The following is a 9,669-nucleotide window of genomic DNA, read 5'->3' on the forward strand; positions in this document are numbered from 1 at the left end:
TGTGCTGTTCTTCTTTCACGACTCCCTCAGCTGTCTCTGAGCAGCCACACCCCTGCTGGACACAGGTGCCCTGCGCTGCAAGGACGATGTTCAAGAGACACCGGTGCTGTGGTCTGGATTCTCACACACAGAGCTGCTGGGCAGACCCCGCCTCCAGCCTTGTGGGCCAGTGTAACCTGAAGCCAAGCCCTCCTTCCGGTCTCTGACCTAGTTTGGGGGAAGGACAGTAATCCCACTGGGAGTGAGACACCCAAGCTGGCCACTTGGCCTTCTGCAGGGACACCATGGCCAGTGTGGGGAGCTCCCTGGATTTTGTTTTTCTTCTAAGACAGGGTATCATGTAGGCCAGGCTGGCCCCTAATGTGGTGAGATCTTGTGACCTCCATCTCCCGAGTGTCTGGATTTCATGCCTGCTTTACGTGGTGCGGGCAATCCAGGACCTCTACCCATGTTTAGCAAGCACTTTACATACTGAGCCACATCCTCAGACAGACCTGGGGTTTGTTTTCCTTCCTGTTGTTTAAGACAAGGTCTCAGAGCCCAGAGCGATGCATACCTGTAAGCCCAGCACTCAGAGCAGAGGCAGGGCCAGCCTGATCTAAATAGTGAGTTCCAGGACAGCCCGGACTACTTAGACCCTGTCTCAAAAAGATTGTTAAAAAAAAAAAAAAAGACGAGGTACAGTTACCACAGGCCATCTTTGACCTTGCTCTGTGGCTGTAGATAGCCTTGAGCCTCCAGCCTCTGTGTCCTGAGTGACAGGGTTGGGCGGTGCTCTCACAGCAGCGTTTTCAGGGGACGAGAAACCTTGGCTGTGCTTTCGATTAGCAGGTCCTCAGTGTCCTGATTGTACCTTTCGACTTCCCCTTTTCTGTTACCCCATCTCCCGATGACACTTCAGTTTTCATGCAGGAGAAACCCCCTTGTTTACCTCCCTTGGTACTTAAGATGAGCAAGAACCGGAAGGCCCTCCCCAGGTTCCTTCCTCCCCAGAAGGCGGGCAGCCGCTGGGTCACAGGCCAGGCAGGGGAGGGAAGTTGGTGGGCCTCTCTGAGGACCCCAGCTGTGGGGAGAGGCCTGGTGGTCTGTTTACGACTGACCCATTGTCTGATTTTGGCCACCTTGACTCTTTGCCAGAAGACCTAACAGCATCTTGTGTCGTCTCCAGACAGCGGACCAGACGCTGTCTAGAGAGAACTTACTTTTTTAAGGTTACTTCCCTCCGTGTCCTGTCCAGAAACACTTTTTGTTGGGTCTTAGAATCTTAACTGTGAGTGGCCCTTTCTCCTCCCAGCGCAGTAAACAGTCCTGTCGTTGTCACTGGATCATGGACTTGAGTCGTAGTCAAGGGCACACTTTTCATTGGTGTATGGGGGGAGGTTATATGTTGCCCCTATAGGCTACTGTTAGGAGTCACCTATGCACAATGACAGTGCCTTTCTGGAAGGCAGGCTCACAGCTGGGGCCAAACTTAACTGTTTGTAGCTTCTTAGACTTCCCACGTGAAAGCTTCTCTCCGAAACACCAGTGAGACACGAGGTCTTGAGGATTAAGAACTGTCCCCACAGTTACTGGTCACACTCCCATAACACCCAGTGGCTATTTAGTCATTTTAGAAAGGCACGGAGTTAGAAACATTAGAAAAATAATAAGTTACAGCTGGGGCTGGAGGCAGTACACAGCAGATAGGAGTATCTGCTGTCACCCACATTAGATGGCCTGGTGCTGGGCAATCTGCTGTTCCCATCTGTCCTTCAAAGGCACCAGCACACGTGCATGGACTGATGTACACATCACAAATACACATAAAGATAAATCTTTTAAAAATGGAGAGTAAGGTACAGTTGCTACTGTATGTGTATATAACTGGCTGGATATGGTGGCGTACACCGAAATCCCAGCACTCTGGAAGAATGAGAGTTCAAGGCCAGCCTGGTCTACACAAAGAAACCTTGTCTTGAAAAACTGAAAAAGCTAAAATAACAACAAGTTGGTGGGGGTGTGTGTGTGTGTGTGTGTGTGTGTGTGTGTGTGTGTGTGTGTGTTTTGAGCAAAGGTCTCGCTCTATGGCTTTGCCTAGCACAGAACTCACTCTGTGGACCAGGCTGGCCTTGAACTCTCGAAGATCCACCTGCCTCTGCCTTCCCAGGTGCGAGTACCCTGTTGGTAGTTACACTTTAAAGTATCAGGCAGAAACCCAGAGGAAGACTTTAGCGAGAAGAATGGTGAAATTCAAATCCCAGTGTCCACGGAACACACTGGGGCAGGACAGCCGACTCAGCAGCTGAGGGCGCGTATTGCCAGTGCAGAGGAACCAAGTGTAATTCCCAGGACCCACATCGGGAAGCTCACAACCGGGGATCCAATGCCCACTTCTGGCCCCTTTGAGCACCCAAACTTTGCTGCACACACCCACAGAATGCATGTTATTTGAACACGCCATACATTTCAGCCATTTTCCTGAGTGCTGGGAGACCTACATTATAGAGACTGCTTTGCTACAATGTAAAACCCTGCTGTCATTGTTTGCAAAACCAGCTCAGGGAGGAAAGGGCTGGTTCCGTTTCAACAGCTTATCCATCATCCAAGGTAGGAACTGAAGGCAGCAGGAACCTATTGGTGAGGGTCTGTCAGGGTGCAGAAGCTCACAGGCTGTGGTCCAGCCGGCCCAGCAATGGCTGTCACCTGAGGGAAAGCCCAAGAATCCAATAGCTGTTGCGTGAGTGAGGCTGGATGTCTCAGCTGGTCTTGGTTCTACATCAGCATTCTGAAAAAGTATGTGAGGCCAATGAAAGAACTCACCAGCAGTCGGTTATATGAGAACAGGGGCAAGCAGGCAAAGAGAAAAAGCTTCCTTCTTCCTTGTCTTTTGTATAGGCTGCTACTAGGTGTGGCCCAGATTTAGGGTACATCTTCCCACCCCAAATGATCCAATCAAGAAACGTCCCTCATGGGTGTGCCCACACAACAGTGGTCAAATTGACACAGGAGAGCAGTCGTCACAAGCCAAGAGGCAGGAGTAGGTGCAGAGGCTGTCAAGTGCTGCTTATTGGCTTGGTCAGTTTATTAAACACCCTAGGACCGTTGGCCCACCCATAATCGCTGTGCTCGCCTATGTGGATGTCCATCATGAAAACTCCCAGACTTTCCTGTAGGCTGGCATTACTCAACTGAAAGTCCTGTTTCCCAATGACTCTAGTTGGTGTCAAGTTGACCAAGGGCCCCTCCTCACTCTGACGTACAGACATAACACTGTTCAAGTAGGATTTTTTTTGTCCTTTCTTGTTTGTTCCCAAGAAGGCTTGCTAAATATAAAACGATATAACTGTATAAAAACACAATAACGTAAAACATCCCCACTTTTAAAAGACCCACAGCCTTTAAAGTGTCAAGTCTGGGGGCTGGGGATTTAGCTCAGTGGTAGAGCGCTTACCTAGGAGGCGCAAGGCCCTGGGTTCGGTCCCCAGCTCCAAAAAAAAAAAAAAAAAAAAAAAAAGTGTCAAGTCTGAACTGGTCTCTAGAAACCATCCAAAGCGGAGCTGGAGTTGACTGGAGTTAACTTGTACTTGCAGAGCTGGGATCAGTTCCCAGCATCCACCTGTTGGCTCACAACCATGTGTTAACCCCAGTCCCCTAACCGTAACCCTGACCTCAGTGGACGCCAGCTATACACGACATGCACAAATAGACCCGCAGGCAAATTCTCATGGGCAAAATAGTAAAACAGTAGATATTTTTTTAAAAATCTCTTATAAAGTCTCCTTCAAAGTTCAAAGACTAAAACATCCAAAATCTCTAAAATTTCCAAAGTCTCTGTAAACTCAAAACAAATACTTTTTTTTTTCACTCCCAAGAGGATGGACCCAGCACATAGTTCTGATGAAATCAAAGCCTAACTGTGAAAAGTTCAAGGCTTGACCTCTAGGACCCACTCATGGTCCCCTGGGCTTCTCGGACCCAGGTGGCTTGTCCAGCTCTGCTCTCTGCAACAGATGACAGTTTGTCTCATAGGCTCACGCCAACTCCACGCCTTGGCTGCTGCTGTCTGACGGTGATTCCACAGTCCTGGCATGCATCTCCAAGATGTTGGGGTCTTTACTGCAATTGGGCTGCACCTCCATCCATAGCCTCTCTGGAGGACCATTCGGGAGCCTGACCCTGCCACATAGTGTCAGGTCTCGGCTGCTCTCTGTGATCCTTTGATCCTTTCAAAACCAGATGCACCTGGGAAACTCTGGCACATTACCAAGTCTGGAGACCACAGACTTTCTGTGTGCTGACTCAGAGGATGTAACCCCAAGATTCATGATCCTCAGTGATGCTGATCTCTTCAAATCACTGCTGCTTTCTCAGCTCCAGATGACCAGCATCAATTGTCCCAGGAACACAAAGGTTCACTTTGGTGGTGCTGGTCGCCTGTTACAGCTGATTCTTCTGCTTCTGCTGACCAGAACGGCAGATTCTTAAAGCTCAGTGTATCAAATGACCCCATAGAAGCGTTCAAGGGACTCAAACTTCCCAAGTCAGGAGAACAAGCATTCAAGACCCAAACCTAAAGGGACTATTTTGGGTTCCAACAGTTACCCCTCCTACACCCATGATGATTGCATGTGCAGCTAAGACCCTGCTGGGTCTTCAGAGAAGGGCTGTGTCCATCAGCTGGTCTGGAAGGGTAGTCTGCCCTGCCAGGCACCGGCTCCAGTGGCTGCCTCAGGAAGGTTGTAGGAGGCGTGGATTTTTTTTTTTTGCATGTCTTTTTTGCTTAGAGGTGTGTGCATGTGCATGTGTGTGTGTGCATGTGTGCACGTGTGTGTGTAGGTGTGCATGTGTGTGTACACGTGTGCATGTGTGCACATGTGTGTGTTGGGATTTTAATTCGTAGCAGCATGCTTGACTTTGCCCACACTAGAGCTTCAGTTGTGGGGAGAGACCGTTGGCCACTTTCTGCTGTTTGAGCCCCACAGTGAGCTGGAGAAGACTTGCTCTGAGGAAATGACCTACACTGCGGTCTCCAGTGTAGAGAGCTTCAGGTGCTGCCCATGTGGGCATCCAGACTGTGGGTTTGAAAGGGAACCTTCAGTACCAGGTTCCTGTTTGAGGAGGGGAATGGAACCTGGTGAGTGGAGGGGGCAGTAGCCGTTTCCCCTTCAGATGACTCAGATAAACCCCAAGGCCCTGGGCTGGAACGGGCTGGGGGTGAGGATGAAGCCCTCCCCTAGCTGAGCCTTTCAAAGCAAAGCACCACTTTTCTTACTCCATTTTGTGACACCTTTGCATCCTCCCCTGCAACAACCCCCCAGTACATGAAAATCTTGGGAATATGTAGATAGGCAAAGACTATCTGACTGGCCAGGTCTAATTTTTTTCAAGATTTATTTTTATTTTTTAATTATTATTATTTGAGTGTGAATCATTTGCGTGTGTGTGTGTACGCATGTATGTGTGTGTGTGCCAGCCACAGGCTGTCCTAGTGTCTACAGAGGCCTCAAGCTGGCATTACAGACAACTCTGAGCTGCCATGTGGGAGCTGGGAACTGCACCCAAGTCCTCTGCCAAGCAGCCAGTGCCACCCATCTCTCCAGCCCCCCTTATAGTTGAGCAAAGCCAATGCGTGCTGAAGCTCATCAGTGGTCTAGCCTGGGAACCAGTGGCTGTTTATAGGCCTGCTGAGAGAATTGTTATTTATCCCACATCCTTATCTTGGTGACCCTGAACATGAAGAACACTGGGGTTAGGAGGAGGACACCCAACACGCACACACCCTGCCGAGAATCCTGTCCGCCCTCCTAACATTTTTCCTTTCTGAAAGATGAAGTTCTATGAACAGTGTGGGTGCATCTGAGCCCAGCCATGGGGCCCACCAAGCCTGGAACTATCGCCGAGGCCACATAGAATCCAGCCTGTCTCTGTGACTCAGCGGCTTTTAAAGTTTATCCACCACGGGGCTAGAGAGAGGGCTCGATTTATGAAGTGTTTGATGGCCAAGCTTGGGGCCCTGAATCCCACAGAAAGGTTGGGCATAGCAGCATATGCTGGTGGGTAGTAGGACTTGAGAGTCCCCTAGGACTTGCAGAACCCTTGAGTTCCAGGTTCTGTGAGACTCGGTCTCTAAATAAGTAGATAAATAAGATGTGGAAGCCGATTGAGGAAGGAGTGCCTGTGCCTGTGGTACACAGACACACTGGCAGGTGAAACACACATGCACACACACACACACACACACAATTTCACCTGCACCTGTGGTACACAGACACACTTGCAGGTGAAACACACATGCACACACACACACACAATTTCACCTGCACCTGTGGTACACAGACACACTTGCAGGTGAAACACACGCACACACACGCACACACGCATGCACACACACAATTTTGCCTGTGCCTGTGGTACACAGACACACTTGTAGGTGAAACACACATGCACACACACACAATTTCGCCTGCGCCTATGGTACACAGATACACTTGCAGGTGAAACACACACGCACACGCACACACACACACACACACACACACACAATTTCACCTGCACCTGTGGTACACAGACGCACTTGCAGGTGAAACACACACACGAAATTTCAAAAATAAAATAAAACACAGTTTTTAAGCCCGGGTTGCACTGGGATGGACAGACTTAGTATCTGACTGACCATCCGGGTATTTCCGAGATCCCCTTAACGACTGGACAAGCCTGTCCAGTAGAAGCTCAGGCCAGAAGGGCTAAAGCTGCAAGATTGAAAAATGCAGACTACCAAGGCACTGCTCATTTCTCCAGTTCTGATCCACTCCTGTACCAGGGGTCTAATCAGGCTTGTGTCTGCCTCCCTCCTGAGTAGACCAGAGGCTCCATCTAAAAAGCCTTCCTGCTGTAGCTCCCTCTCCAGGTGGTCAGATGGGAATTCCAGACCAGTGTTATTTCCAGGGGACATTGACACAGCAGCCAAGTTTATTGGTGTTGGGGCCGCCACAGTTGGTGTGGCTGGGCCAGGGGCTGGCATTGGCACACTGTTTGGTAGCTTGACTATTGGTTATGCCAGGAACCCGTCTCTAAAGCAGCAACTCTTCTCCAATGCCATCCTGGGCTTTGCCCTGTCTGAGGCCACAGGATTCTTCTGTTTGATGGTCGCCTTCCTCATCCTCTCCGCCATGTGAGGCTCCCTAGGGTCACCTGGCCGTCCCTGCTGCTTTGACGCCATGCCAGTCCTCCTGGTGCTGGAGTGTGCTGAGCTTTACCATTAAACAACAACCTTTCTCTTTAAAAAAAAAAAAAAAAGAAGAAGAAGAAGAAGAAGAAGCTCAGGCCAGCACTGGTCGCCTGGTGCTTCCTCCCTGTTTAATGAAGTCAGTGGGTTTCAGTTTCCTCTCCCAGCCCTCAGTGGGGAATGACTCGGGCAATGTACAGTTAAAAGTACGGGGCAGACACAGCCATACGGGCCATGGTGGTGTCCCTGGAACTCGGTGTGGCCAGGAGCCTGCGAGCCCTCCCCACACCTCACTCCCAAATCGGCTAAAACGTGGAAGGCTGGGTTCAGGGCAGGGATGAGTACTCAGGGGACACGTGGCCACCAAGCAGAAGCCACCGTTCCACTTTTTTTTTCTTTTTTTTTCCAGAGCTGGGGACCAAACCCAGGGCCTTACGATTGCTAGGCAAGCGCTCTACCACTGAGCTAAATCCCCAACCCCACAGTTCCACTTTTGAGATGAATTCTGTCAGCAATGACCACTGATGAACACCTGAGAGTACCCGTTCCCCAGGAGGCCCAGAAACAGACCTCAGTTCCCAGGCTAGCCCACCACTGGCCTCCAGCACCCGTCAGGATTGTAATTCCTGCCCCACACCCCAGTGGCTCACAATTTGTGAGGGACATAAAGATATTGCACCCTCCCAAACTGATCATAGCAGGCTGGGATGCAGGGAGGAGCTAAGATTTCAGGGTCTAATTAGGCACTTTTGTATCTTTGCTACCTACCAGCAGATCACTCTGGGCAAGATACTTCACTCTCCTGGACCTAGTATTTCTTACCTCTAAAATGGGGTCAGCAGTTAATACCTCCTTATGAAATAAGTTTAATGGTTAAAGAGGCCAAGACAGGGCTTGGCTATTTCTTAGTGTTAGGTGCTGTGCTAGGATAAGGAAATGCTGCACCAAGTAAAATAGACAGGGCTTTCCTCCCAAAGCTTCCAGGAAGACAGGCACACATCAAGCAGGGGAAGAACTGAGTGCTCTGGAATCATGGGAGTGGGGGTGGTGATGATGTGGGAAGGCTTGGGGAGGCACAGGAACTAGCGGCAAGGAAAAAAAATGCCCCAGGCAGAAGAAACACAAGCCACAGCCTCAGAGAAGAATACTGTGTTTATAAATAAAGTTTTATTGAAATGCAGCTCATCAATTTGTTTATACAGCCGGTGTTATGACTTAACAGGTCGCCTGGGGCTGGAGAGATGGCTCAGCGGTTAAGAGCACTGACTGCTCTTCCACAGGTCCTGAGTTCAATTCCTGGCAACCACATGGTGGCTCACAACCATCTGTAATGGGATCCGATGCCCTCTTCTGGTGTGCCTGAAGAGAGTGACAGTGTACTCACACGCATAATATAAGTAAATCTTGAAGAAGGAGGAGGAGGAAGAGGAAGAGGAGGAGGAAGAGGAAGGGGAGGAGGAAGAGGAGGAGGAGGAGGAGGAAGGGGAGGAGGAGGAAGAGGTGGCTCACTGTCTGGTCCTCTCCAGAAAAGCTCTTTTGTAGGTAATGGGTTACTCTCTGGGAGTTCATTCTATAATTCCTGAACAGTCTGACAGACCCTTCCAGAGTCCTCCACAGAGATCTGGAAGCCAATAGGATTGGTGCCAGTCACTTGGCAGCTGCAGGAAGGAGCCTGGTTGTTAGGAAGCAGGTGGTCGGACTTGTAGGAGCCTGACCCTGGTGCGTGTGTACGTGGTGGGGTTGGGGGGCAGTAACGATAAAGTCTATAAAGTCCTCGACCTCCTCAAGATCTCCTTCCTAGCTATGAAGTAAATACGGTGCTGAGGGTAACACGGCCCCACGGCTGAGGGCTAGCATACTCGAGGGCTCTGGGTTCAATCAGTAGGACCTGAAAATTAAAACAATGAATATGACATCATCATGGGCATTTAAAATATGTGTATATTTAAATAAAAAAGTAGGGAAAGGGAAGGGCTGTCCATACCCCTTCTGGGGACAGCCACATGAGCTCAACACCAATCAAGCCCTCAGCGCCCATACAACTAAGCTTTGCTGGTTACATGTGTCTGTGTCTGGCTTTTCCCTTGAGGGGTGGGACCTGCTTTAGAGATATCCCCCACCCCCTTTTATTTGTTTTGAAGCAGGGGCTCACCGTAGCTTCCTTCCTGAAGTTCAGTTCATAGACCAGGCTGTCCTCAAACAGAGATTCACCTGCCTCTGCCTTCCAAGTGCTGGGATTAAGGTGTGCGCCACCGTGCCTGACCCTGTTTGTATATTCTTTGACATAGAGCCTTGATCTATCCTGGAACTAGAGGTCATCCTCTGACCGTGGCCCACAGAGTACCAGAATTACAAGTGTGTGCCACCACGCCCAGCTCCTCAAATCTCTTATGCAAATGATCGCTGCTGTGGTCTACAACGGATTTTGAATCTTTTCAGGTTCCATTTCTAAAAAGCAGAGC

At 49.9% G+C, this 9,669-nt stretch overlaps 1 pseudogene; it reads left to right on the forward strand.

The window, feature by feature from the left end:
* Positions 1-665: 665 nt before the first annotated feature.
* On the forward strand, positions 666-8,624 carry LOC134481306 (ATP synthase F(0) complex subunit C1, mitochondrial-like; annotated as a pseudogene).
* The last annotated feature ends 1,045 nt before the right edge of the window (positions 8,625-9,669 follow it).

The sequence above is a fragment of the Rattus norvegicus genome, chromosome 12 (genome assembly GCF_036323735.1).
Source record: "Rattus norvegicus strain BN/NHsdMcwi chromosome 12, GRCr8, whole genome shotgun sequence".
Taxonomy (NCBI): Eukaryota; Metazoa; Chordata; class Mammalia; order Rodentia; family Muridae; genus Rattus; species Rattus norvegicus.